Consider the following 27,249-nt stretch of genomic DNA (forward strand, 5'->3'; position numbering starts at 1 on the left):
ATGCAGGAGACCTGGGTTCGATCCTTGGGTTGGGAAAATCCTCTGGAGAAGGGAATAGCTATCCACTCCAGTATTCTGGCCTAGAGAATTCCATGGACTATATAATCCATGGGGTTGCAAAGAGTAAGACATGACTGAGAGATGTACACTCACTCACTTGAAGTCTCAGAAGAAGAGGGGAGAAAAAAATAGGAAATATTTATTTTAAATAATAATGGTTAAGAATTTTCTGAACTAAATGAAAGAAATTGTAATGGTTAATTTTTTTTGACTTTACAATATTGTATTTGTTTTGCCATACATCAACCTGCATCCACCACGGGTGTACATGTGTTCTCCATCCTGAACCCCTCTCCCACCTCCCTCCCCATACCATCCCTCTGGGTCATCCCAGTGCACCAGCCCCAAGCTTCCTGTATCCTGCATCGAACCTGGACTGGCGATTCGTTTCTTATGTGATATTACACATGTTTTAATGCCATTCTCCCAAATCACCCCCCCTCCCTCTCCCACAGAGTCCAAAAGACTGTTCTATACATCTGTGTCTCTTTTGCTATCTCGCATACAGGGTTGTCATTACCATCTTTCTAAATTCCATATATATGCGTTAGTATACTGTATTGGTGTTTTTCTTTCTGGCTTACTTCACTCTGTATAATAGGCTCCAGTTTCATCCATCTCATCAGAACTGATTCAAATGTATTCTTTTTAAGGGCTGAGTAATACTCCATTGTGTATATAAACCACAGCTTTCTTATCCATTCGTTTGCTGATGGACATCTAGGTTGCTTCCATGTTCTGGCTATTATAAAAAGTGCTGGAATGAACATTGGGGTACACATGTCTCTTTCAATTCTGGTTTCTTTGGTATGTATGCCCAGCAGTGGGATTGCTGGGTCATAAAGCAGTTCTATTTCCAGTTTTTTAAGGAATCTCCACACTGTTCTCCATAGTGGCTGTACTAGTTTGCATTCCCACCAACAGTGTAAGAGGGTTCTCTTTTCTCCACATCCTCTCCAGCATTTATTGCTTGTAGACTTTTGGATCGCAGCCATTCTGACTGGCCTGAAATGATACCTCATTGTGGTTTTGATTTGCATTTCTCTGATAATGAGTGATGTTGAGCATCTTTTCATGTGTTTGTTAGCCATCTGTATGTCTTCTTAGGAGAAATGTCTGTTGAGTTCTTTGGCCCATTTTTTGATTGGGTCCTTTATTTTTCTAGAATTGAGCTGCAGGAGTTGCTTGTATATTTTTGAGATTAGTTGTTTGTCAGTTGCTTCATTTGCTATTATTTTCTCCCATTCTTAAGGCTGTCTTTTCACCTTGCTTATAGTTTCTTTTGTTGTGCAGAAGATTTTAAGTTTAATTAGGTCCCATTTGTTTATTTTTGCTTTTATTTCCAATATTCTGGGAGGTGGGTCATAGAGGATCCTGCTGTGATGTATGTTGGAGAGTGTTTTGTCTATGTTCTCCTGTAAGAGTTTTATAGTTTCTGGTCTTATGTTTAGATCTTTAATCCATTTTGAGTTTATTTTTGTGTATGGTGTTAGAAAGTGTTCTAGTTTCATTCTTTTACAAATGGTTGACTAGTTTCCACAGCACCACTTGTTAAAGAGATTGTCTTTTCTCCACTGTATATTCTTGTCTACTTTGTCAAAGATAAGGTGTCCATAGGTGCGTGGGTTTATATCTGGGCTTTCTATTTTGTTCCATTGATCTATATTTCTGTCTTTGTGCCAGTACCATACTGTCTTGATGACTGTGGCTTTGTAGTAGAGCCTGAAGTCAGGCAGGTTGATTCCTCCAGTTCCATTCTTCTTTCTCAAGATTGGGTTTTTTGTATTTCCATACAAATTGTGAAATTATTTGTTCTAGCTCTGTGAAGAATACCGTTGGTAGCTCGATAGGGATTGCATTGAATCTATAGATTGCTTTGGGTAGTATACTCATTTTCACTATATTGATTCTTCCAATCCATGAACGTGGTATATTTCTCCATCTATTAGTGTCCTCTTTGATTTCTTTCATCAGTGTTTTATAGTTTTCTATATATAAGTCTTTAGTTTCTTTAGGTAGATATATTCCTAAGTATTTTATTCTTTTCATTGCAATGGTGAATGGAATTGCTTCCTTAATTTCTCTTTCTATTTTCTCATCCTTGAGAGCTTGAATAGAACAGAAAAAGGAAGACAGAATCCATTCTTTCTCTGCCTAACTGCTTGAACATTCATCTTCTCCTGCCCTCAGACTGCAATTTACACCATAGCCTCTCCTGATTCTCAGGCCTTTGAACTAGGACTAGAATTACACCATTAGTTTTCTTGGATATCCAAATTGCAGATGGCATATTGTAAGATTCTCAGCCTCCATAATCATGTGAGTCAATTCTTTGTAATCTCTCTATACCTATCTACCTGTCTGTCTGTATATCTGTCTATATCTATATCTATATATATACATTCTATTTTTTGGAGAACCCTACCTAATTTGGATAAATTCAAAAAGAATGGCACTCATCTCAATAGATTCAAAATAATCAAAAAATTTTAACACTAATTTGAAATTTAAAATTCTCAGTGAATTAGGAATAGATAAGAATTCACCAAATTTGATAAAAGAGAGTTATGAAAAGAATTAACATTTTTCATAACAGTGAAACACTGAAAGGTGTCACCCTACAACTGGGATTATAGTAAAGATAACTAGCCTCACCACTTCTTTACAGTACAAAACTGGAAGTCTTTAGTGCAAAAAGACAAAATAGCCAGAGTAGAAAGAAAGTAAAACCAACCAGCATTTACAGATAACATTGTGGTAAATGAATAAAACCCTAGAGATCCTCCAAAAATTTACAAGGACTAACAGATGAATTAGCAAAGTCTCAGAATATAAAATTGGTATACAAAAATTAATAATATTTAAATACTATAAGCAAATAATTAGAAAATATTATTTTAAAACAATACCATTCACAATAGCATCAAAACTATCACATACCTGAGACTAAATCTAAAAAAAACACACAAGATCTTTACACTAAAAAATAAAAACTATTCCTAAAATTAAAGATCTAAATAAATGTGAAGACATACTATGTTCATAAAACAAGGAGAGAAATTTGTATTAATAGATTCTCTTTATCATCAAATTGATGGATAGATTCAGTGAAATTTCAGTTAATTATTCAGTAGATGATTTTGTAGAAAATGACAAGGAATTTTTTTTTTCACAGAAGCTAAAAATACTTTATTTTTTTTTTTAATTTTTTTATTAGTATACATGTGTTCCCCATCCTGACCCCTCCTCCCTCCTCCCTCCCCACACCATCCCTCTGGGTCGTCCCAGTGCACCAGCCCCAAGCATCCAGCATCGTGCATTGAACCTGGACAAGGAATTTTTAAAATGTGTATGCAAAGACAAAGGACCTAGAAGAAACAAAAAAATGTTAAAAGAGAAGAAAACAAAATTAACATCTTGCATTATCTGATTTCAAGGCTATAAATATCATGTAGTATTCACATGAAGACAGATGTATCTATCAATGGAACAGAATAGAGTTCATAAATAGAACACACACATATGGTCAACTGGTTTACAAAAAAGGTCTCAAGGTAATGTAATGGAGGAAATTATAATCTATTCAATTAACTGTACTACAACAATGTTACATGAACATGGAAAAATAAATAAGTCTTTACATTTACTTCACACTATGTGTAAAAAATTAACTCATTACTGACCACTGATCTAGCAATAAAATGTAGAGCACAAAACTTCTAGAAGAAAAAGTAAGAGAACATATTCATGACCTTAGGGAGATAAATATTACTTACCCAAAACATATTAACCATAAAAGAAAAGGAAAAATTAAAATTTTATCTCAGTTTCATCATAATCATCCAAAGTTAAAGATTCATTAAATTGAAAATGTCTAGCAAAAGAAACCAATAACACAAAGCTAAAGTAATCAAAGGGGTTTCCCTCATAGCTCAGTTGGTAAAGAATCTGCCTGCAATGCAGGAGACCCTGGTTCAATTCCTGGGTCAGGAAGATCTGCTGGAGAAGGGATAGGCTACCCACTCCAGTATACTTGGTCTTCCCTTGTGGCTCAGCTGGTAAAGAATCTGCCTGCAATGCAGGAGACCCTGGTTCAATTCCTGGGTCAGGAAGATCTGCTGCAATGCTGGTGGCTCAGACCTGGAATTCTGCAATGCTGGAGACCTGGGTTCGATCCCTGGGTTGGGAAGATACCCTGGAGAAGGGAAAGGCTACTCAACTCCAGTATTCTGGCCTGAAGAATTCCATGGGGTATAGTCCATGGGGTAGCAAAGAGTCAGACACGACTGAGCAACTTTCACTTTCACTTTCAAAGTAATCAAAACTGCATGGCACTGGCATACAGATGGACACACATATCACTGGAATGAAATTCAGAGTCCAGAAATAAACTCATATTGCTCATATTTATTGTATTTATTGCTCAAATTATTGTAATCACTCATAAGCAATTGATTTCCAACAAGGGGACCAAGACAATTCAATGAGGAAAGAAAAGAATCTATTCAATAAATGGTACTAGGAGAACTGGATAACTACATGCAAAAGAATCAAACTGCAATTGTGTCTCATACGATGTATAAAAAATAATTCAAAACTGATCAATGACCTAGATTTAAGAGATAAGATAAAACTATGAAACTCTAGATGTAAACCTTTGTGATTTTGGATTAGGCAATGGTTAATTAGACATAAAATCTAAAATACAAGCAACCAAAAGAAAACTAAGCTTTATCAAATAGATTCAAGGGGTTGGATCTGATAGAGTGCCTGAAGAACTATGGACAGAGATTCATAACATTGTACAGGAGACTGTGATCAAAACCATTCCAAAGGTAAAGAAATGCAGGAATGCAAACTGATTGTCTAAGGAGGACTTACAAATAGCTAAGAAAAAAAGAGAAGCAAAAGGTAAGGAGAAAGAAAAATATATACTCAACTGAATTCAGACTTCCAAAGAATAGCGAGGAGAGATAAAAAGCCTTTTTAAGTGAACAATGCAAAGAAATAGAGGAAAACAATAGAATGGGAAAGACTAGAAATCTCTTCAAGAAAATTAGAGAAACCAAGAGAACATTTCTTGCAAAGATGGGCACAATAAAGGACAGAAAATGGCAAGGACCTACCTAACAGAAGCAGAAGAGATTAAGAAGAGGTGACAAAAATACACCAAAGAACTGTACAAAAAAGGTCTTAATGACCAGGATAACCACACTGGTATGGCCTCTCATCCAGAGCCAGACATCTTGGAGTATGAAGTCAAATGGGCCTTAGGAAGCATCTCTATGAACAAAGCTAGTGGAGGTGATGGAATTCCAGCTGAGCTATTTCAAATCCTAAAAGATGATGCTGTTAAAGTGCTGTACTCAATATGCCAGCAAATTTGGAAAACTTAGCAGTGCCCACAGACTGGAAAAGGCTAGTTTTCATTCCAGTCCCAAATAAGGACAAAGCCAAAGAACGTTCAAACTACCACACAATTATGCTCATTTCACATGCTAGCAAGGTAATGCTCAAATCCTTCAAGCTAGGCTTCAACAGTACATGAACCAAGAACTTCCAGATCTACAAGTTGGGTTGACAAAAGCAGAGGAACCAGAGATCAAATTGCCAATATCTGTTGGATCATAGAAAAAGCAAGGGAATTCCAGAAAACACCTACTTCTGCTTCATTGACTACACTAAAGCCTTTGATTGTGTGGATCACAAAAAACTGTGAAAAGTTCTGAAAGAGATGGGAATACCAAACCACCTTCCCTGCCTCCTGAGAAGCCTATATGTGGGTCAAGAAGCAACAGCTAGAACCGGACATGGAACAATGGACTGGTTCAAAACTGGGAAAGGAGTACATCAAAACTGTATATTGTCACCCTGCTTATTTAACTTAAATGCAGAGTACATAATGGGAAATGCCAGGCTGGATGACACACACGTTAGACTCAAGATTGTGACAGAAATATCAACAACCTCACATATGCAGATGATTCTACTCTTATGGCATAAAGTGAAGAGCATCTAAAGAGTCTCTTGATGAAGGTGAAAAAAGAGAGTGGAAAAGCTGGCTTAAAACTCAACATTCAAAAAACCAAGATAATGGCATCCAATCCTATCACTTCATGGCAAATAGATGGGGAAAAAATGGCAATAGTGGCAGATTTTAATTTCTTGGGCTCCAAAATTACTGCAGACAGTTACTGCAGCCATGAAATTAAAAGATGCTTGCTCCTTGGAAGAAAAGCTATGACCAACCTGGGCAGCATATTAAAAAGCAGAGACATCTCTTTGCCAAGAATGTCCATATAGTCAAAGCTATGGTTTTTCCAGTAGTCATGTACGGATGTGAGAGTTGTACCATAAAGAAGGCTAGGCACCAAAGAATTGATGCTTTCAAACTGTGGTGTTGGAGAAGACTCTTGAGAGTCCTTTGGACTGTAGGGAGATCAAACCAGTCACCTAAAGGAAATCAGTTCTGACTATTCATTGGAAGGACTGATGCTGAAGCTGAAGCTCTAATCTTTTGACCACCTGATGCGAAAGCTGACTCATTAGAAAAGACCCTGATGCTGGGAAAGATTGAGGGCAGAATGAGAAGTGGGCAACAGAGGATGAGACGGTTGGATGGACATGAATTTGAGCAAGCTCCGGGAGAGAGTGAAAGACAGGCAAGTCTGGCATGTTGAGTCCATGGGGTCACAAAGAGTCACACATGAGCTAGTGACTGAACAACAACAAAGGCTTTATCAAAACTAAAACTTTTGTGCCTCAAAGGGCACTATAAAGAAAGTAAAACTACAATCCAAAACATGGGAGAAAATATTTGCAAACCATGTATCTAACAAGGGTCTGGTATCCAGAATATATAAAGAAAATTCTCATAGCACAACAATAAAAAAAAAAACTTTTAAATAAGCAAAAGATCTGGATGGATATTCCTCCAAAGAGGATACAGAAGTGGTTAATAAGCACATGAATAGGTGCTTATTAGTCATTAGAAAAATGCAAATCAAAACCATAGTAGTAACTCTAATTTTAAAAAACGGTCAATAGCAATGGTTTGCAAGGGTATGGAGAAATTAGAACCCTCACACATTGTTGGTGAAAACGGAAAATAGTATAGATGGTGTGGGAAAGTTTGTCACTTCCTCAAAAAGTTCAACAGACGGTTACCATACGGAATTGCTCGAAATTCAGTTCTAAGTAATTATCTTAGTTCAGGCTAATATAACAAAAACACCATAGATTGGTTGGCTTAAACAATAAACATTATTTTTTACAGCTCTGCAAGCCGGGAAGTCCAGGATCAAGGCACCAGCAGATCCGGTGTCTGAGGAGAACCTGCTTTCTGGCTGGGAGACGGCCACTTTTGTTCTGTATCCTCTTGTGACCTGAAGGAAAGGTAGAAAGCAAATGCTCTTGTCTCTTTTTAAGGGCATTGATCCCTCATAAGAAAGGCTCCACCCTCATGAGCCAATCACCTCCCAGAGGCCCCATTTCTAAATGCCATCATATTAGAGATTAGGATTTCAACATACGAATGTTGGTGGAACACGAATCAGTCTATAGTAGGAATATACTCAGGAGAACTGAAAATATATCTTTACATAAAAACTGATACATGGATACTCATGGCAATATTATTCTTAACAGCCAAAAAATGTAAAGACAACACAATATCCATCGACTGATAAATAGAAGCCACACACAAGAGGCCACAGATTGTATGATTTCATATGTGTCCTCTGTCTAGAACAGGCAAATCTATAGAGACAAAAAATATATCAGCAGTTGCCAGGGCCTGGAGGAGAAGGAGGAAATGGGGAGTAAATGATAATGGATATGGGATTTATTCTAAATTTGATGCTATGTGAATAATTTCTTAGTCAATAAAAGAAACCAATAAGGAAAGAGACAATACAGAAACTAGAAGAAAATGTTCAGAAAATATTTATCTAACAAAAGACTTATAGATTATAAGGATCAGTTCAGTTCAGTTCAGTCACTCAGTCATGTCCAACTCTTTGCGACCCCATGAATCACAGCACACCAGGCCTCCCTGTCCATCACCAACTCCCAGAGTTCACTCAAACTCACGTCCATCAAGTCGGTGATGCCATCAGCCACCTCATCCTCTGCCATCCCCTTTTCCTCCTGCCCCCAATCCCTCCCAGCATCAGAGTCTTTTCCAATGAGTCAACTCTTTGCATGAGGTGGCCAAAGTACTGGAGTTTCAGCTTTAGCATCATTCCTTCCAAAGAAATCCCAGGCCTGATCTTGATAACTCTAATCAAAAAAGGATATTGATACATGGAACAATATGGATAAATCTTTAAAACACATTGGGTCAAAGAAACCAAACCCAAAAGAGTATATACTATAAGATTTAACTTATATGAAGTCCAGGAACATGCAAAGCTAATTGTTCTTTCTGGTATATGGAGGAGGGTAGGAAAAAAGCCTAGAAAGGGGCACAAGGAAGCTTCGTGGGTGATGGAAATGTTTTATATTGATTTGGGTGGTAACTACACAGAGTTGAAAACCTTTTGAACTGTAAACTTAAAATGTTCACATTAAATGAAGTATAACTCTATTTTAAGAACTAAAAACAGAAAACATATCTAAGCAATATATCAATTTTACAAATTACTCAGACTCCATAAAATATCAAAGAATTTAGATTCAGAAGAATTTTGAATTTATGGACTAAGGATTAGGTACTCTTTTTCCGTGGCCTATTTTTTGGTTCATTCTTAACTTTGATAACTATGTTTATATGATATGTATTTGTACTTGCATTTTGCCAAATTCAAACTGCAATATTTAAACTAGATTAAATAAGGCAATGGCGACCCACTCCAGTACTCTTGCCTGGAAAATCCCATGGGCGGAGGAGCCTGGTAGGCTGCAGTCCATGGGGTTGCTAAGAGTTGGACACCACTGAGCGACTTTATTTTCATTCTTCACTTTCATGCATTAGAGAAGGAAATGGCAACCCACTCCAATGTTCTTGCCTGGAGAATCCCAGGGACGGAGGAGCCTGGTAGGCTGCCATCTATGGGGTCGCACAGAGTCGGACACGACTGAAGTGACTTAGCAGCAAATAACCTCAGTACACACATGCACACACGCGCACAGAAATACTCCTTTCTGGCAACATTATGAAGTGCTTTTTACATCCTTTTTATAATGAAATGAAAGCATATGTCTCCAATTACCAGTACTATAAGCTTTCAAAATTGTGGGAGTAATGTGAACTACTTTCTTCAAAGACAATTGAATTAAACATCCTCACAGAGGAAGCATAGATATGGATCCTGATTTTTATCTGTTTTAAGAGAGTAGAAAAAGAAGGAGTTACAATCTTGTCATATTATGCAACTCTTCTGCTACAATATATCAAAAACTTGATGAACTAAGGTCATGCAGCACAGCTGAGAAGCAATCAAAGTAAACAATGTACATTGCCTCCAGGAAAGCCTGCCAATTTGAGATTAGAACTCTCCATTTTAGCAAAAAAAAAAAAAAAAAGGTCTTTGGAAACTTCCTTACAACATTTTATGACTCATAGATATTCCCAGAGGTTCCTGTTTCCATTCTGCAGTAGACAGTTTGAAGACATGCAGTTCTAGTCAACTGTTGTTCTTAGGCAACTTGGCTGAAAGATCTGTTTAAAAAACATTTGTTGGAAAGATGGTATGTTTGGATGTTTTCATTTTTTAAAACAAAATTCCAGATTTTAAATTTGTTTAACTCCTAATTCAACATTAACTTAAAGGATATCCAATTAAGAATTACTATGTTACATAATATGTATTATGAACTCAACAGTTTTCCCATTTGAAAACGCCCATACTAGGGGGTATATATTCCTGGCATAGTCCCCCTTGCAGATCCTTCCAAACTGCCTCCAGATCCCTGGCTCTGTATTCAGTAGTTCTGGCTCTGATCTTGGCCACCCAGTTCAGTATCTCACCTTGGCTTCTACTTTGACCAAAACTGCCAAGTCACCTCCCAGCCCACCAGGACTTGATTCCTGGCTGTTCTCCACTTTTGTCTAGCCCCAGTTCTCCCTTTCTGTTCTAAGTATTGAATATCACTCATGAGGTATTTTCTCCCCATACTCATCTAAGTCTACTTCACTCCATTTACAGATCAGTATCTTCACCTCCAAGGCCTATTTCCTACTCCCAACCAGCTCCCACATTCTTGTCTTTCCCTCCCTCCCATGTCCCAAACAATAAGCCACCTGGTCTTTAATAATTTTCATCATCTGTATATGGTTCTTGTAGGTTTGTTTCCTGACAATAACTATAAAGATATGGACATGAGAAAAGCCATAATATTATAAAACACTTTAGCATTATCCAAATAAAAGCTATTCCTTCATATAGTAGGTATGGTAATAGAGGAAGGCCTGATCTCCCTTGACTCCTTAAGCGACTCATCACCACTCTACTCTCAAGATCAACTCTCCATCCCTCGTTTACAGATGGCATTTCCCTCACACACAGTCTCTTTGAAAATGTGGTTCCTTTCCCAGGTTCCACACACATCTCTCCCTTGATTCTTCTGTGGGTCAGACTCTGCAGAGATACGGTAAATGGGGTCCAGACCAAACACATGTTCAGTTTGACTTACACAGTATTTTAGACTTTTTGCAGTTAGTTTCTAACATTTAAAAATTGGAAGAGTAAGTCAAAAAGTAGAGATTTCCAAAGGAAATGAACAGATATCAAAGATATATCTGCACTCCCATGTCCACTGCAGCAATATCCACAACAGCCAAGATGGAACAACTTGAGTATGCATCAATGGAGGAGCGAAGAAAGAAGATATGAAACAGACAGACAGATACACACACATGGAGTGGAATATTATTCTGCCATGAAAAAGGGAATCCTGCCATTTGCAACTATGTAACTGTAGGTAACTTAAGGGCACTGGAAAGACAAATACTGCATGGTACACTTATATGTGGAATCTTGAAACATAAAAAGTCAAACTCATAGAAACAGAGAATTCAAAAACAGTCACCAGAAGCTAGCGGGTGGAGGATATAGAGAGTGATTGGTCAAACAGTATAAACTTTCAGCTAAAAAATGCATAAGCTCTGAGGACATAACATGCAACACGGTGACTAGGGTTGATTACACGGTATTGTATAATTAAACTTTGCTGACAGAGTAGAACCTAAATGTCCTCATAAAAAGGTAAATTGGTGAGGTGACAGTTGTGCTCGTTAATTACATAGATGGGGGAATCCTTTCACAACGTAAATGTGTGCCAAATCACCACAATGTACACTTTAAATATCTTACCATTTTAAACGTCACTTATACCTCAATAAAGCTGAATTCTTTTTTTAAAAAATGGGAAATTATTTGAGATCAGGGGTCAGGAAGGTATGACTTCAAATTTGTGTCCATAAATAAAGTTTTATTTGAACACAGGCATGTTCATTTGTTTATCTGTGGCTACTTGCGTGCTAAAATGGCACAGTCAAGTAGCTGTGACAGAGTTCATAAGGCCAAATATATTATGCTGCTGCTGCTAAGTCACGTTAGTCGTGTCCAACTCTGTGCGACCCCATAGACGGAAGCCCACCAGGCTCCTCTCTCCCTGGGATTCTCCAGGCAAGAACACTGGAGTGGGTTGCCATTTCCTTCTCCAAAATATATTATAGATACTACCAAAGCCAAAAATATTTACAATCCAGTCCTTTACAGAAAATATTTGCCAACATCTGCTCAAATGGCCCTCAATCCTGGATTATTCACCCACAGAGATTACAATATGATTAGTCTGCAGTGAGCATTGGTGTCAATGCCCAGAGATTCCAGTGCCACTGATCTGAGTGGGTGCTGACATAGGCATTTTCAAGTTCCCAAATGGTTCTAATGTACATACAATGGTTTGCGAACCATTGAATTAGGTAATCTGGATGTCTTCAACAGTCTATGGTTCTTTTTTCTCTCTCCGGGAATAGATCTAAGACAGTCAAAAGTGATACTAATGCATTGACACATGTCATTACCTCACATTGTTATATATTAAAAGTTAATACATATATCATAAGCTAATTGACGGAATATAAATGAATGAATAAATGTGCAGTATAAAGAAGTAATTGACTTTCATCAGAAGGCAACAAGTTCTCCAACGCGTCCCTTCCAAATGAAAGTTCTCAGTATGTTAATATAATTATTAAAGAAATCCTAGATTAATTACTTTATTTATGCTCATTTCTGGCCAAAAGGGAACAAACCTTTGCACTGAATACATGTAAAGTCACAAGCAACTAAGTCAGCTTGAGGAAAAAGAAAGAAAATTAGATGTGGTTCTGCTCCAGGTTTCTAACCACTCACTCGTATGACCTGGAGCAAGTCTCTTCATCTCTCCTGGTCTTGATGTGCTTTCTGTAAAATGGAGTATGAACTAGAATAAAACCTAATTAGAACTCCATTAGCAACAATTAAATATTTTTTCAAGAAGATATTACTATCAATGTTAACACCCACTTTTGCTTTCGATTGTGGAGGTGTCATACATTTTACATGGCATGTTTCATACCACATAGTGAAAATATATGTGATATATATCCTTTAACATGTGATATGTTTGTGATGGTACATGTGATACATGTGATATGTATGTTATATATATGATATGTGTGATATATATGTGATGATGCATGTGATATACATGTGACTCTGCAACCCCATGGACTATAGCCTTCCAGGCTCCTCTGTTCATGGACTTCTCCAGGCCAGAATACTGGAGTGGATAGCCATTCCCTTCTCCAGGTGATCTTCCCAATCCAGGGATCGAAGCCAGGTCTTCAGCATTGCAGGCAGATTCTTTATTGTCTGAGCCACCCGGGAGGCAAAGGATATATATGACATATATATTACATATATATGTATATATAGATATCAGTTCAGTTCAGTCGCTCACTCGTGTCCAACCCTTTGTGACACCATGAACCGCAGCACGCCAGGCCTCCCTGTCCATCACCAACTCCCAGAGTTTACCCAAACCCATGTCCATTGAGTCGGTGATGCCATCGAACCATCTGTCATCCCCTTCTCCTCGCGCCTTCAATCTTTCCCAGCATCAGGGTCTTTTCAAATGAGTCAGCTCTTCGCATCAGGTGGCCAAAGTACTGGAGTTTCAGCTTCAAAATCAGTCCTTCCTATGAGCATCCAGGACTGATCTCCTTTAGGATGGACTGGTTGGATCTCCTTGCAGTCCAAGGGACTCTCAAGAGTCTTCTCCAACACCACAGTTCAAAAGCATCAAATGTTTGTCAAAAAACCATACAGAAGGGATTTCAACAGAAGGGATTTAATGGAAAGAATTGTCTTCACATGTGTTACAGGACAGACTAAGCAAAAAGGTAACACTGAGGTAACCCAGGAGGCAGCTACAATGCCTGAGATTAGGGGACCGAAAAGGGAAACGAGGGGAAAACCAGAACCTAAGAACTAGAACAAGTCCCCAGATTTGATGCTTTAAGGAAGGGGCTTGGTCTAGCTGCTGCTAATTCCTCAGAGGGAATACAGTGAGACTAGCTCTGGAAGAGCCACAAGGAACTGGAGGCTGGAGTCACTTCCAAGCTGTGGCCACTAGCTGATGCTCAGGAAAAGTGCCATTTTGGAACAGAGGCCAAGAAGAATGGTTCAAATTCAAAAACAGAAAGTCTTACCTCCTTTCCTGCTACTCACCTCCAAAACCTTCAAAGTCCCAGCCTAATGCCGTCAAGAATCCAGCAAAGAAATCTGAGGAATGAAGTTTGCAGAGTCATAGCCCTAGCATCACAGAACAGAGTCAAAAAGGACACAGAGACAGTGGGTAAACAACTGACACAACTTCTTTACTCAGAAAAGTGAATGTCGATTGCACTGTAGTTAACAGCATGAATATTAATGTTGAAGAAAGTATCTTAGAGAATATAAGACTGTGGAGATTTATACATGAACAGACAAGCATGTTTGAGCAGAAAAGTAAAAGCTCTCCCATGCTTAAGGAATGACATGCAGAAAGAGGGAAGAAACAAAGAAAATTTAGACATTGTGGAAAAGATCTCTATTAAAAAAGGAAAGTGGCAGTGGTATAAATACCATAATCATAACATTAAAAGTTTAATCGACACTATATCTCAAAAAAAAAAAGTTCTGTGTAATTATGTTAGGTTCCAAGGGTAAGAAATTGGCCCTTATACTGGTGCTGAAAACAAGCACGAAGTGTCCCACAAGACCATGGTAACTAAAATTTGGGATTACTGGGCTCATGTGCTCATGTGCAAACACTGTTTGTCAAGCACCCCAAAGTTAAAATAGACCAACAGTGACATCTGCTGCTGTGGACTTACTTTGAAAATGGCCAGTCTCAACATTTTGAAGGGAAGTCTCCTGCCAAACCACTGGACTTCTGCTGTGATGAGTCAGCACTTCTGGAACTCCTGTTTGTCATCTGTGCTATCAGAAGCTTTCTTAAGTGAACACAGAACATGGGAAAAATGAGAGAATATTTGGAAAAGTAACTAAAACAAACAAAAAACAGTGGGGGTGGAGGCATAAGTGATGAGAAAAAGAGACTTCATATTGTCTTTTCTCATCCTGTTTTTCCTTTAGCTAAGTAAATCCAAATTAATTTTGTAGCTGTCAGCAAGCATGAGCATGTCCGCAGTAAAAGGACGGATTAACTGTTGCCGGCTTCAGTGGACTCCAACACAAAATTTACAGCATAATATCCATACCAGAAAAAAAAAAAAAAAAGGTTAAATGATCAAAGGAGAGTATGTGGAAAATATTTGAAGTTACTCTTGCTTTGGAAATCTCTTCTTAATTATCTAATTGTTTACATTAATTATACTTCCTTCAACATCTGCTGACCCTCAGGCTTTTTCTTTTCTGAAAGCCCATAGCACAGAAGGTTTGAATCAAACAGCATGGCTTTTAAAAATTACATATAATCTCCAGTGTAAAGTGGTCAGTGGGGCCTATTTGCATAAACTAATAAATATGAAAATCATGGGTCAATTTATTTGCTCAAGAAAAAAGATGGCAACTGATACCGAATCCCTGGTTATTATAAAAGAAGATGAATGAAAAGGCCTTGCAGTAAGGAAGAACTGAATTAAGAGTTCTGACTTCCAATGTGGGTTCTGACCACTCACTAAACGTGTCACCATGAGGAAATCCCATAGTCTATCTGAGCCTCAGTTTTCTCTTCCTTAATACTAAAGGCCTGGGCTACCTGAGAGATGGAAAGTGGATTTCAACTCATTTTCCTGCTTTGGTTAACTGGCAATGGCTGCTTTTAAGTAATCCCAAAGCTGCATCCAGACGCAATGAAAAAGCTGCTGACCAACTAGCAGGGTCTGCAGTAAGCAAGACAAATGTGGAAGGGCAGCGTGCATGTCACATATATACCAAGCTTAGACAAAATTATTTCTCTCATTTTCTTGCAGCTGTAGATTCTGCTATTAGCTGCCATTTTTAGTGCCTAGTCTCTTTCAGCTTTGCAAGATGCTCAACAGATATTATTTCTAACCCTCACCATATTTTAAGGACATGGAAACTCAGAAACATGAAATAATTTTCTCAAGACCACACAACATAGCTGGACTCAGTTACTAACAAAATAACCCCACATTCTCTATTGTGAATAAAACCTTCACTTATGTTTTAGATCACATCCCCTAGCCCTCTTGCAATGTAAAAGCTATAATACCATTATGTCTTATCTGGTGATACCTTAATACATCTATATTTTCACAGAAAGAAAGGATGGTTTGGACATGAAACTTGGCTAGTTCATGTAAACATGAAAGGGCAAGGCAGGGAAAAAGTATCCAAGAAAGTGCTTTTTTCAGGATTGTATGGTAAAAATTAAAAGTGACAAAGGAATGGACAATAACTAAAAGTCGTATTCAATTTTAAACCAAATAGAATTACAGACAAATAAAATAACAGAATTGAAAAAAGTCCTGTGAAAATAGGACATTGTGTATTACATCGATTGGGTCTGCGTAGGCATTGCAGCTTAACTGGTAAAGTACTCAGGGATGTACTCAGGTATAGTACTCAGGGATGTACTCAGGTATAGTACTCAAGGATGTACTCAGGTATAGTACTCAGATGTCAGTGCTTGATACACACTTTTTGATGATGATGGTTTATAAATAATTCAAAGAAGAGATTCCTGGTAAGAAACATTTTTGAAGCTTCCTTAATTTGATACACCATTTTGGACATTCTCTGGGTTACAATCTCCAGGTACAGTAGAAAACAAGACACTCTAACTTGCGGTTGGAACAAACAGACTCCATCATACAGCGGAAACTTTGAGAATGACATCACAAAATCGGTCTACCCTGACTGCAGAATTACATACTGATGCTTTCAGAGTAATACTCAGAAACTTATACTTGCCTTTAGAAAATAACCTAGAAATACCGATTAGTAAAAAAAAAAGTTTTAAGGAAACCAAACGCAGTACTGCACCCATAGGAGAAAAATTATTAGTAGTAGTTAAGTTGAGTTTCATGTCAAGGTACCTCAAGGCCTATGATTAGCTGGCTGATTCATTCATGTTATAAATATTTATTCTTTACTTACTTTGAACCTAGGCACTCTGGAATACAAAATAAAATAGACCTGAGGAGTAGAGGTCTAATTGGAAACAGCTACATAAATAAATTAAAATACAAAATGACATGTAAATCAACTGGGTAATGTTTGAGGTACATATGTATCGCACAAAAGTGAAATTACTAATTTTCTCTCATGGTGTCAGAGAAGGATCGGAAAGACACGTAAGTACAAGGCTGAACTGAAGATTAATATATTTCTTAAGATACCCATAATTTGCAAGTTTTTAATGATACTAAGACAGTAAAAAAAAAAACATTAAAACCAAAGGCATAGACCCCCTTAGACTGGCCTCACTCATAAGAGAGCTCTGAAAAGAACACAGTCAATAACCATATGGAGAAAATGGTACTTGTATACTTAAGTAAAGCAAAGTGTTGTGTATTTTTCATCCTACTATTTTAAGGTAATATCATTCCAAGGTATTAGGGCCCAACATCTTGTCATGCACAGAGAAAGTCAACACAAGAAAGTCCTGCAAAGAGTGTTGTTCCACATATACTCTGTGACTAATTCTGTTTATGGAATGAACTGCGCTGTGGTCATGGGTCACATTGAGCCAGCCAAGAGAATGTTTCCAGAGTGTAATTGTTCTGGGCATCAAGGCACTTTACAGCATGTTCCCATTGCTTTTTGATACTCTGTGGCCAGGAGACTGCTGAGAAAATATTATTCACCCGAATTAGACTGGAGGAGTCAACCGCCTGGGTATTACATCTCCATGTCAGCACAAGCGGTGTCTGCAACCGAACTTACCAGATGTTTCTAATTTCTCTACCTTCTGAACTACAACTTGGTTTTCTTTTCCTGACTTTGAAATATTTTAAACAAAGGACTTTCTGTAATGTCTCAGGAAACTTACAAAATTAAAATCCTGGGGTTAATATCAGAATAAGAGCTCTGGAACTCCTGCCACTGCCACATTGATGAGATTTCCACCTTGTGACTCACTACCTCAGTTTCTTTCAAACGACTTTTGAGCTGCAGGAGTCTCATTCACTCTAGAGATTTCCACCCAGCTAACAAATTGAAAAACACTGAATTCTGGAGGCAACTACATGTCCCCTGTTGCCACATTACCTAAAATAAATGCTACTTCAAATTAAGGCCTTAATGTTAATAAAAATAATCAAGCTGTCAAATCAGCAACTGCATTTCTAGAAAGTTATACAAAGATTTTCACACATGTTCACAAGGAATCATATACAAAGATATTAATTGCAGCATGGTTTGTCAGACATTGAATTTGGAAATAACCAAAGCATCTAGCAGCAGAGGACTAGTAGAATATTTTATGCTATATCCACACAAGAAATAATGTGCAGCCCAAAAAGACCTTGGCAGTTCTCCACATATGATAAGAAGGGAAATCCCCATAATAATTGTTAGGGAAAGAACTGGGCCAATATGTATGTGTAAAAATACAATACATACTGTGTAATTTTTTGTAGCTTTTGGATTTTAATTTTTGCCATGTGCAAGCACTGTTTATTCAAAAAAATTAAGTTTGGTGAAAATAAAGTAAAATCAAGATAAAACGAGGTCTTGAGGAAACAAAACTAATGGAAAAGGAACATGGTAAAAAAAGGGAAGAAAGAAGGAAAAGAAAACTGTGAGACTTCAAGCTTCTAAAACTATGAAAGGGTCTGTCTCATATTCTCAGCAAAATTTCCAACTTGTGTCACAGGTTGGCCTGACTCGGTTCTTATCCTTTACAAGCGCTCCAGAGTGCATTTGACTCATGATTGGAGACTCTCCTCTTGCATGAACTGCCTCACCCTGATTCTCTTTTTTTTCTTTCTTTCTTTTTTCCTTTTTTTAAATTGAAGTGTAGTTGATTTACAAACTTGTTTAATTTCTGCTGTACAGCAAAGAGATATACATCCTTTTTTATAATATATTCTTTTCCATTATGGTTTATCATAGGATATTGAATATAGTTCAGGCTTCCCTGGTAGTTCAGGGATAAAGAATCTACCTTCAATGCAGGAGACCACCTGCAATGCAGAAGACACAGCTAGATCCCTGGGTCGGGAAGATCCCCTGGAGAAGGAAATGGCAACCCACTCCAGTATTTCTGCCTGGGAAATCTCGGGGACAGAGGAGCCTGGTGGGCTACAGTACATGGGGTGGCAAGAGTCAAACATGGATTAACAATTGAACCCACCACCACCACTGGATATAATTCCCTGTGCCATATGGTAGGATATTGTTGTTTATCTACTCTCTATATAAGAGCTTACATCTGCTGACCCCAACTTCTCACTCCATCCCCCCAACCCCTCCCTCTTGGCAACCACAGGCTGTTTTCTATGCCTGTGAGTCTGATTCTGTTTCATATTTAGGTTCCTTTGTGTCATATTTTAGATTCCACAGAAGGGATATCATATTGTATTTGTCTTTCCTTTTCTAACTTACTTCAATTAGTATGATAATCTCTAGTTATATCAATGCTGTTACAAATGGCATTGCTTTGTTCTTTTTTATGGCTGAGTAGTATTCCATTGTATATATGTACTACATCTTTTTTATCCATTCATCTGTTAATAGACAATATGCAAACATTGTTTCCATGTCTTGACGAGCACTGCTGTGAATGCAGCAGTGCTATATCTTTCTGAATCACAGTTTTGTCTGGATATATGCCCAGGAGTAGATTACTGGACCGTATGGTAATTCTATTTCTAGTTTCTGAGGAACCTCCATACTGCTTTCCACACTCGCTGCACCAACTTACATTCCCACCAGTAGTATAGAAGGTTCCTTTCTCTCCACACCCTCTCCAGCATTGGTTATTTGTAGACTTTTTAATCATGGCCATTCTGACTGGAGTGAATTGATACCTCATTGTAGTCCTGATTTTCATTTCTCTAATAATTAGCAGTGGTGAGCATTTTTTCACGTATCTGTTGGCCATCTGTATGTCTTCTTTGGAGAAATGTCTATTTAGGTTGTTTGTTTTTTTGTTGTTGAGTTGTATGAGCTGTTTGTATATACTGGAAATTAAGCTCTGTTGATCATATTGTTTGCAGATATTTTCTCCCATTCTCCTATTCTGTAAGTTGTTTCTTTGTCTTGTCATGATTTCCTTTGCTGTGCAAAAGCTTATAAGTTTGATAAGGCCCTCTCACCCTGATTCTTGACATGGTCACTGGTCACTCCTCTCTGCTCTCAGGTGGCTCTTCATCCTCCCCTCTACCCTTCAAAGCTTTGGTTGTGGGCATTTCCCAGAGCTTAGTGACTAGACCTCAGTAGTTCAGATACTTCCTTAATGGCATTTTATTTGTAGATAAGTCATAAAACTGTATCTCCAGCATTTGCCTACCTTTTGTCATTTACCTCTCGTCTTCCCTTTCCCTTTTCATTCTCAATGCCTTCCAACCACATTTTCTGACTGCCTACAGAAAACTCCCAACAGATGCTATTTAAACACTGAACTTGATCTTCCCCAGTCTCTCTTGCTCTCATGTTTTATGTATGTGCATGCATTGCCCTCAAAATGAAATGCCAAATTCCTCAAAGTTAGGAAGATTTTTACAATTACCTTAGTATATACCCCATCCTTCTGTTCTTCCTTCAGCCAAGAACAGTATTCTAACCAGGTTGTTAGCCAATAAATTCTTATGTAATATTATACTTTTGTGAATAAACTACTCCCTTCTTATACAACCACCAGATTTAATTCATAATTATACATATGGTATGTATAATAGGATACAGGAATTATATTTATTAATTATTAATATATTTTTTCTAATCTACTCCACAGTGGATTATTATTACACAGTGGATCTGAAACAGCTTATGTTAGAATCATTGTTTACATTTTCCTCCTCATTTAGTTTTTTGAGGCTAGTACCTGTGTGTTATGTGTTTCCATATTGCTAGAGACTGACTCCCACTAGGAGCTTATCATAATTATTTGTCAAAAGAATAAATATTTTTTAAAAAGAAAATACAAGAAATATTTTCCAAAAAGGATTTTAACATTTAGTGGATTAATCCTTTTCTAACAAAGTCGTGATTTATATTCACAAGGAATAAAGTGGATCAGAGCAGGGATAAATGGAGGCCACAAATTCAGATATGCAATTAATGCAAATGTATTTCCCATTACTCCAGTGAATTGTTATTATGAGTCTGAATGTCAGGCTGAAGCTTCCCCTTGAGTCTTTTTGAAGGTTCCCCCAATTTTGCAGCATTTTGTTGAGGTTTAAAGAAGAGTAAAGGATTTTGTAAGGTTACGAATTAGGAGAGATGGGGAACTAACACAGCCCTAACGTCACTTCTCATATAAAGGTTACAGCAGAGAAGTCCCGCAGGCCGTGGGATTACGGTCTTTCTGAGGTACCTTCCTGCCCATTCTTAGAGCACAGGAATGTGTCCACAAAGTTTCCCAGTCTCCATCTGCTAAAAGCCTCACGTTGCTGTTTCCTTGATAGCATCTTACCAAATCCTGTCCTCTCAAGGACACTGCCAGAAAGCAGAATTGAACAGTCAGATCTGTAGGATGCCCTCGTCTCCCAGGCTTTCTCTTCCTAGCCTAATCTATTTTCTTCTAGTCTCGAAGCAATTCTCCCTTCAGAAATCCAGCCAAGACGCTTTCCTTTGTATTCACATTCCCTTTGTTGTACCAATTTCACAAAGCCTTCCTCCATTATGGGGTTTAGATTTCTAAAACAAAAGACAAGTTTTGTGGTTCCAACCAGCCATATCCCTTCCCTTAGACAGTGATCCCAGAACCAAATACTTACTTGACTAGGAAAAGAAAAAGGGAAAAACACAATGCAAAGTTTAAAACTAGGTTACTGTGTCAGTATATTATCCCGTTCTGTTTTTCCCAGATCTTTCCATCATTTATCTTCTCTTTCCCTTTTTCATTCTCACTGCATTCCCACTTCATATCACCCTTTTCTGGGCACTTACCTCACACTTGGACTACATCAATATTCTCCTTGAGTCTCCAGTTCATCCCAGCGTCCACCATTTCTTTCCTCTACAAAACCAATTATCACGCCTCTGTATAATCTTCTACTCTCTGTGACAGAAAGCATAAATTCTCCTGCCAACTTGAAATATTTGCATGTTAAGTTATTAATATTTCAACCTAACTTATTTTCACCCAGTTGGGAGCATTCAACCTCTTTTCTGAAAAGACAAATCTTTTCATTGCTCCCTCCATGTTTACAGTACTTGTTCCTGCTTCTGTGCTTTAACTCACATCATTTGTCTCATCTTAAATGCCCTGTTTTCTCCTCTCACATATATTTCCACCAACATTTAGGACCAACTCTAAATTCACTACCACAACCCAGTCTCTCTTATGCACATTAATTTTACCCATAGGGTATGAATTTCCTAATTTAAAATTTAATTATATATTATATATTTTTGCACTGCACTTTAATTATTCCACATTTTTTGTTTTTTGCACACTCCACTAATTACATGCTCCCTGTCAACAGGGAGCATATATTCTCATTTCCTTCATTATACCCAAAGCAGAGTCTGACATGCAATAAATTCTAAATCAATACTTGTGTGGCGGAAAGGTCATTGTAATTACTTACCAGTGTCGCTCCTCCCAACCTCTGCCTATGCCTCCTTCCTCCAACATGCACACAAACAACACTTCTAACTGATCTCCTCCTCAAATTAGGAGGTGGCAAAGGAATTCTATAACTCTCAAAGTAGAGTTGTTCCAGCAGAAATGCAGAAAAAAATAATAATACATGATGGAACCAATTTTTAGCTCTTGACTTTCAAAAGTTTTATAGCCCACACAGAGACAGCAAAAAGTCAGAAAGTCTATAATATAGAGCACAAAATGCATGCTTTAAACAACTGAAGGATGATGAAGAAAGAAATTAGCTCTCCAATCTAGGAAGAAACTTTTAAAAATAATAATAGCGTGAGATGCGTATGTGAGTCTCTTAGAAGAGACTCTGCCCTCACTTCTTTCCATTGCAAGAAGGTGTAAATAGAATCTCTAGTAAATTTAAGTACTGAAAGCTTATTCTTTGTTTCCCATCTGCTGCCTTGAGAAGAAGCAAGCTAACAGGCTCCAAATATTCACTGGCAGAAGGTTATAGAAATGACTTCATGCATACTTGGATGACTTAAGGGCTTCAAGAAGTATGGAGAGCCTTGAACTAAATGGGTGAATAAAACTTTTTCACTTTTTGAAAGAGGCCAAGCAAAGAGAAAGTAAGTCCACCAAGTGTACTGCAAAACGACTAAATTTTCTGCCCCTAGATAGAGCAGAAGTTGAAAATGAAGCTTAGGTTGAGTTACAAAAAAATAAAGAGAGCTACTTTTCACATTCAAAGTTATTACCTGAGAAATATTATACCCAGTACTGTATTTATGATTAAGTGATTAACTCATTGATCAATTCATGATGAAATAAAAGGTTGAGCTAGACTCTGAAGTTGAAAACACAATTTCTGAAAGGTCCTAAGTCCATTTTAAGAAATCTATTAAAATATTCATAAAATTTAAATAATGATATAATCTCATGAATAAGAAAAACACCCTCAGAAAAGTACAAATGGCTTCCTTGGTAGTTCAGACAGTAAAGAATACACCTGCAATGTGGGAGACTTGGGTTCGATCCCTGGGTTGGGAAGATCCCCTGGAGTAGGGCATTGCAACCTACTCCAGTATTCTTGCCTGGAGAATCCCCATGGACAGAGGAGCCTGGCGGGCTACAGTCCATAGGGTCACAAGAGTCATACACAACTGAGCAACTAAGCACATGTTTATACCAATAAATGTAACATTTGAATGAGAAAATGAAAATACAAGTCATCACATAGTATTATATAAATATCATGACAGAATTGAGAATATACTGGACTATACTTTTAAGACATTTGTCTGTTTTCACTTTTACATGGGCTAGGATATGTAGAATGAGAGTCCATGATTTTTAATACTACAAAATAATTTATGCTCAAGTCTTTTACAAATCTATCAACTGCCACCATTCCCAATGTCTAAAAGCAAGAATTTTGTCTATGGAGTCTAGGTAATTATATAATGGGTTTATAAGGTCACCAGGCTATTATTAAAGAAGAGTGTAGAGTGTTATAATGTTTCAAACCAGTAGAAAAAAAAGTATTCAACTTAGGTCTTAAATAAATAGACCATTTTTCCCTTTCCTCACAGTTTGTCTCCTAATTTTACCAACAGCATTCTGTCAACCCAGTACACTAGAACCACGATGATGGAAAACACTGGTCATTTGTCTCCTTCTTATATTTGATGAGTTACTAACCCAAAGCACAGCTGGATGATGATTAACTACTTGTCTTAGTGTGTCCTCACTGTCAGAATTTTTTCATTTTGATTTATAACTTTCCTGGCAAGCATATTATTAACTTTACATCTCTGTAGTTAACTGCCAAATGTGAACAATAAGTTATTCAACATATTAGCCTCGCTATTCTGAATAAGCCCAGGTTCTACTTGGTAAGAAAACATTCAGCAGAAACTACTAATTATGGTAGGAAAATACTCCATATTTTGAAATTAGGAATCCAAACTCACAGATCAATAATTGAATGTTATTAATATAAGCCTGGTTAAAGTGCATTTTCACTTCAAACATTTTTGAACTTGTTTTCAATCTCACTGAATAATGTTTAGATCATGTTTTTAAATATCAATTTTAAGTCATTAAGAAAGGAAAACAAAAATTAATTTCTTAAACCATGTATAATCTTTGAGAAATAGGTCTTCAAGAGAATATTCTGAAACAGATGGAAACAAATTCATTTCTTTTAACACTGATTTCTAAATGGTAGTCAAAAGACCATGTAGAAGCCTCAACTGAGGTAAATGCCTTGCTGGAAAACACTGACCACCTCTGATGTGCCTTTCTTTATTCTCCTAGCCACTAGATCAATGTTGAGGGCTGTGTTACCATACCTGACTTGGGAATTGCTGTCTCTACTAAGGGGAAAGGGGATTTTTCCACCAAAGATGCTGTAAGGCCTTGCTAATATGAACTGGTAAGAAGCAGGACAGCATGCCTTGAAAGTCCTGAACCAGGAGGGGATCTGAACTTAGAGCTGGATTTGTTTGTTTTTGGCTGAGCCTGTGAGGCATGCAGGATCTTAGTTTCCCAGCCAGGGATTGAACCCACACCCCCTGCAATGGAAGCACAGAGTCTGAACCATTGGACCACCAGGGAAATCCCAGGAAGAATTTGTGGATATGGGGGCATGCTCTGTGACTCAGGATTTAATGCCCTGGCATGTTCTAATATGCTGCTGGGATGAATCTTGGAAGCTTGAAAAAAAAATAATAATGATGGCTTTCTATTAAATCTAAGATGCCAGAACTGATAGGCTGCTGAAGGAAAGGAAAAAATGACCCAGTGAAATGAACATGGCAAAACGAGTCCATTACATAAGATGTGAGAACCCACCAGCTGACCTTTCCTGGAAGGGGCCAGAGAAGATTTCATTAACTGTGGTGATAAGAAATGCAGTGGAAACAGAGATGCCACCCTTAATGAGAAGCTTAGTGGTGGCTGGCCTCTGCAGGCTGAGGTTGATGGCAGGACATGCTACTACGGAACCTGGCTCCCCAGTATCAGCAAAGAAGATGGGATTCCAGAGTAGCAGAGACAGCTGGTAGCACTTAATTGTCGGAGAAAAGATGCATGTAATAACTGTAACTGACAGCATAGTTGAAATGGAGGCATCCAGGGCATCCTGACCCACAGTGAACAATCATGATGACGAATATAGTCCATGGTTCTAAAGAGCAAGACAAATAAACAGTAAACAGGGCGTTTCTTCACATGATTGATACATGCACATATACATATACACATAATATAAACAGATTCAAGAGAGATCAAAAATGGATGAACAGAAAGATGATATCAGCTGCCCCAGTGGAACTAATCAAATGCTGCAATCTCTCACCAACCTTCTATACCTGAGCCAGTTCTTAGACAAGTCATCGATTAAAAGAGAGATCAGATGTCTGTAAGAAAAAATTCTCAAATACCATAGTAAGTGAAGGTAGCAGTTCCTTCAGTTTTTTCCCGCAGTGACCTAGGATCATTCATTGTTTACATGTATATTTTTCAGATCATTTTCCATTATAGGTTATTTAAGATATTGAATATAGCTCCCTGTGCTGTATAATAAATACTTGCTGCCTATTTTATGCACAGTAGTTTGTATCTGCTAGTTCCAAACTCCTAATTTATCCCTCCCTCCCTTTCCCCTTTGGTAATCACAAGTTTGTTTTCTCTGTCTGTGAATCTACTTCTGTTTCATACATAGATTCATTTGTATTTTTTATATTCATACTTTTATATTCCATCTATGTGGTATCACATAATATTTGCATTTCTTTGCCTGATTTACTTCACTTAATATGAAATTCTCAAATGTAAATATTTTACATAAATATATATGTATATATTTTATAAAATATATATTGTTTAAATGTATATATATTATATAATATATATTTAATATAATATACTATATACAAATATATATAATATGTATAAAACACATATCACATATATTTATAAATTATGTATATTTGTATATAATATAAATATATATTTTATCAAGTGAAATGGCAACCCCTCCAGTATTCTTGTCTGGAAAATCCCATGGACAGAGGAGCCTGGCAGACTATAGTCCATGGGGTCACAAGAGTCAGATACAACTTAGCGAATAAACTGCCACCATATATAAAACATCTTAAACCAGCCACCTATTGACGGGTGCTTGGTTTGTTTCCATGTCTTGGTTTTGTAAATAGTGCTGCTATGAATAGTACTGCTTTTGAGTTAAAGTGTTCATCTTTTCTAGATATATACCCAGGAGTGGGGAGCTAGATCCTGTGGTAGCTCTATTTTTAGTTTTTTTAAGAAACCTCCATACTGTTTTCCATAGTGTCTGTACCAATTTATATTCCCACCAACAGTGTATGTGGCAGGGTTGGGGGGGACCAGGATCTTGTGAGGCCTACCAAATTCAGAATCTAAACTGACTCTGATAACAGAACTACAATAGATACCCCACCCAAGAAAAATAGAAAATCAAGAACAATACTGAACAATACTGCATTTCAGATAGAAGGACAGTTTAGTGCCAATCTCAAAGGCCTAAAAAAATGCAGTGAAGGTGTTTACTATTAATAACCCATTTAATTCACCAATTTGGCCATAAAAATTAAATGGAGCATGGCAGATGACAGTTGAGTTCAGTTCAGTTCAGTCGCTCAGTTGTGTCTGACTCTTCGCGACCCCATGAATCGCAGCACGCCAGGCCTCCCTGTCCATCACCAACTCCCGGAGTTCACTCAGACTCACGTCCATCGAGTCAGTGATGCCATCCAGCCATCTCATCCTCTGTCATCCCCTTCTCCTCCTGCCCCCAATCCCTCCCAGCATCAGAGTCTTTTCCAATGAGTCAACTCTTCGCATGAGGTGGCCAAAGTACTGGAGTTTCAGCTTCAGCATCATTCCCTCCAAAGAAATCCCAGGGCTGATATCCTT

At 37.6% G+C, this 27,249-nt stretch overlaps 1 long non-coding RNA gene across 1 annotated transcript in view; it reads right to left on the reverse strand.

The window, feature by feature from the left end:
* Window positions 1-4,214: 4,214 nt before the first annotated feature.
* The window catches only part of LOC138990429 (uncharacterized), a 30,914-nt gene continuing 7,879 nt past the window's right edge, over window positions 4,215-27,249 (reverse strand). Inside the window, exons 2-4 of the long non-coding RNA XR_011466532.1 lie at window positions 14,429-14,548; window positions 13,782-13,835; window positions 4,215-7,445 (exon numbers count right to left, since the gene is read on the reverse strand). This is a non-coding gene — a long non-coding RNA (uncharacterized lncRNA). The remainder of the gene's footprint in view (window positions 7,446-13,781; window positions 13,836-14,428; window positions 14,549-27,249) is intronic.

This window comes from Bos mutus, chromosome 2, assembly GCF_027580195.1.
Source record: "Bos mutus isolate GX-2022 chromosome 2, NWIPB_WYAK_1.1, whole genome shotgun sequence".
Taxonomy (NCBI): Eukaryota; Metazoa; Chordata; class Mammalia; order Artiodactyla; family Bovidae; genus Bos; species Bos mutus.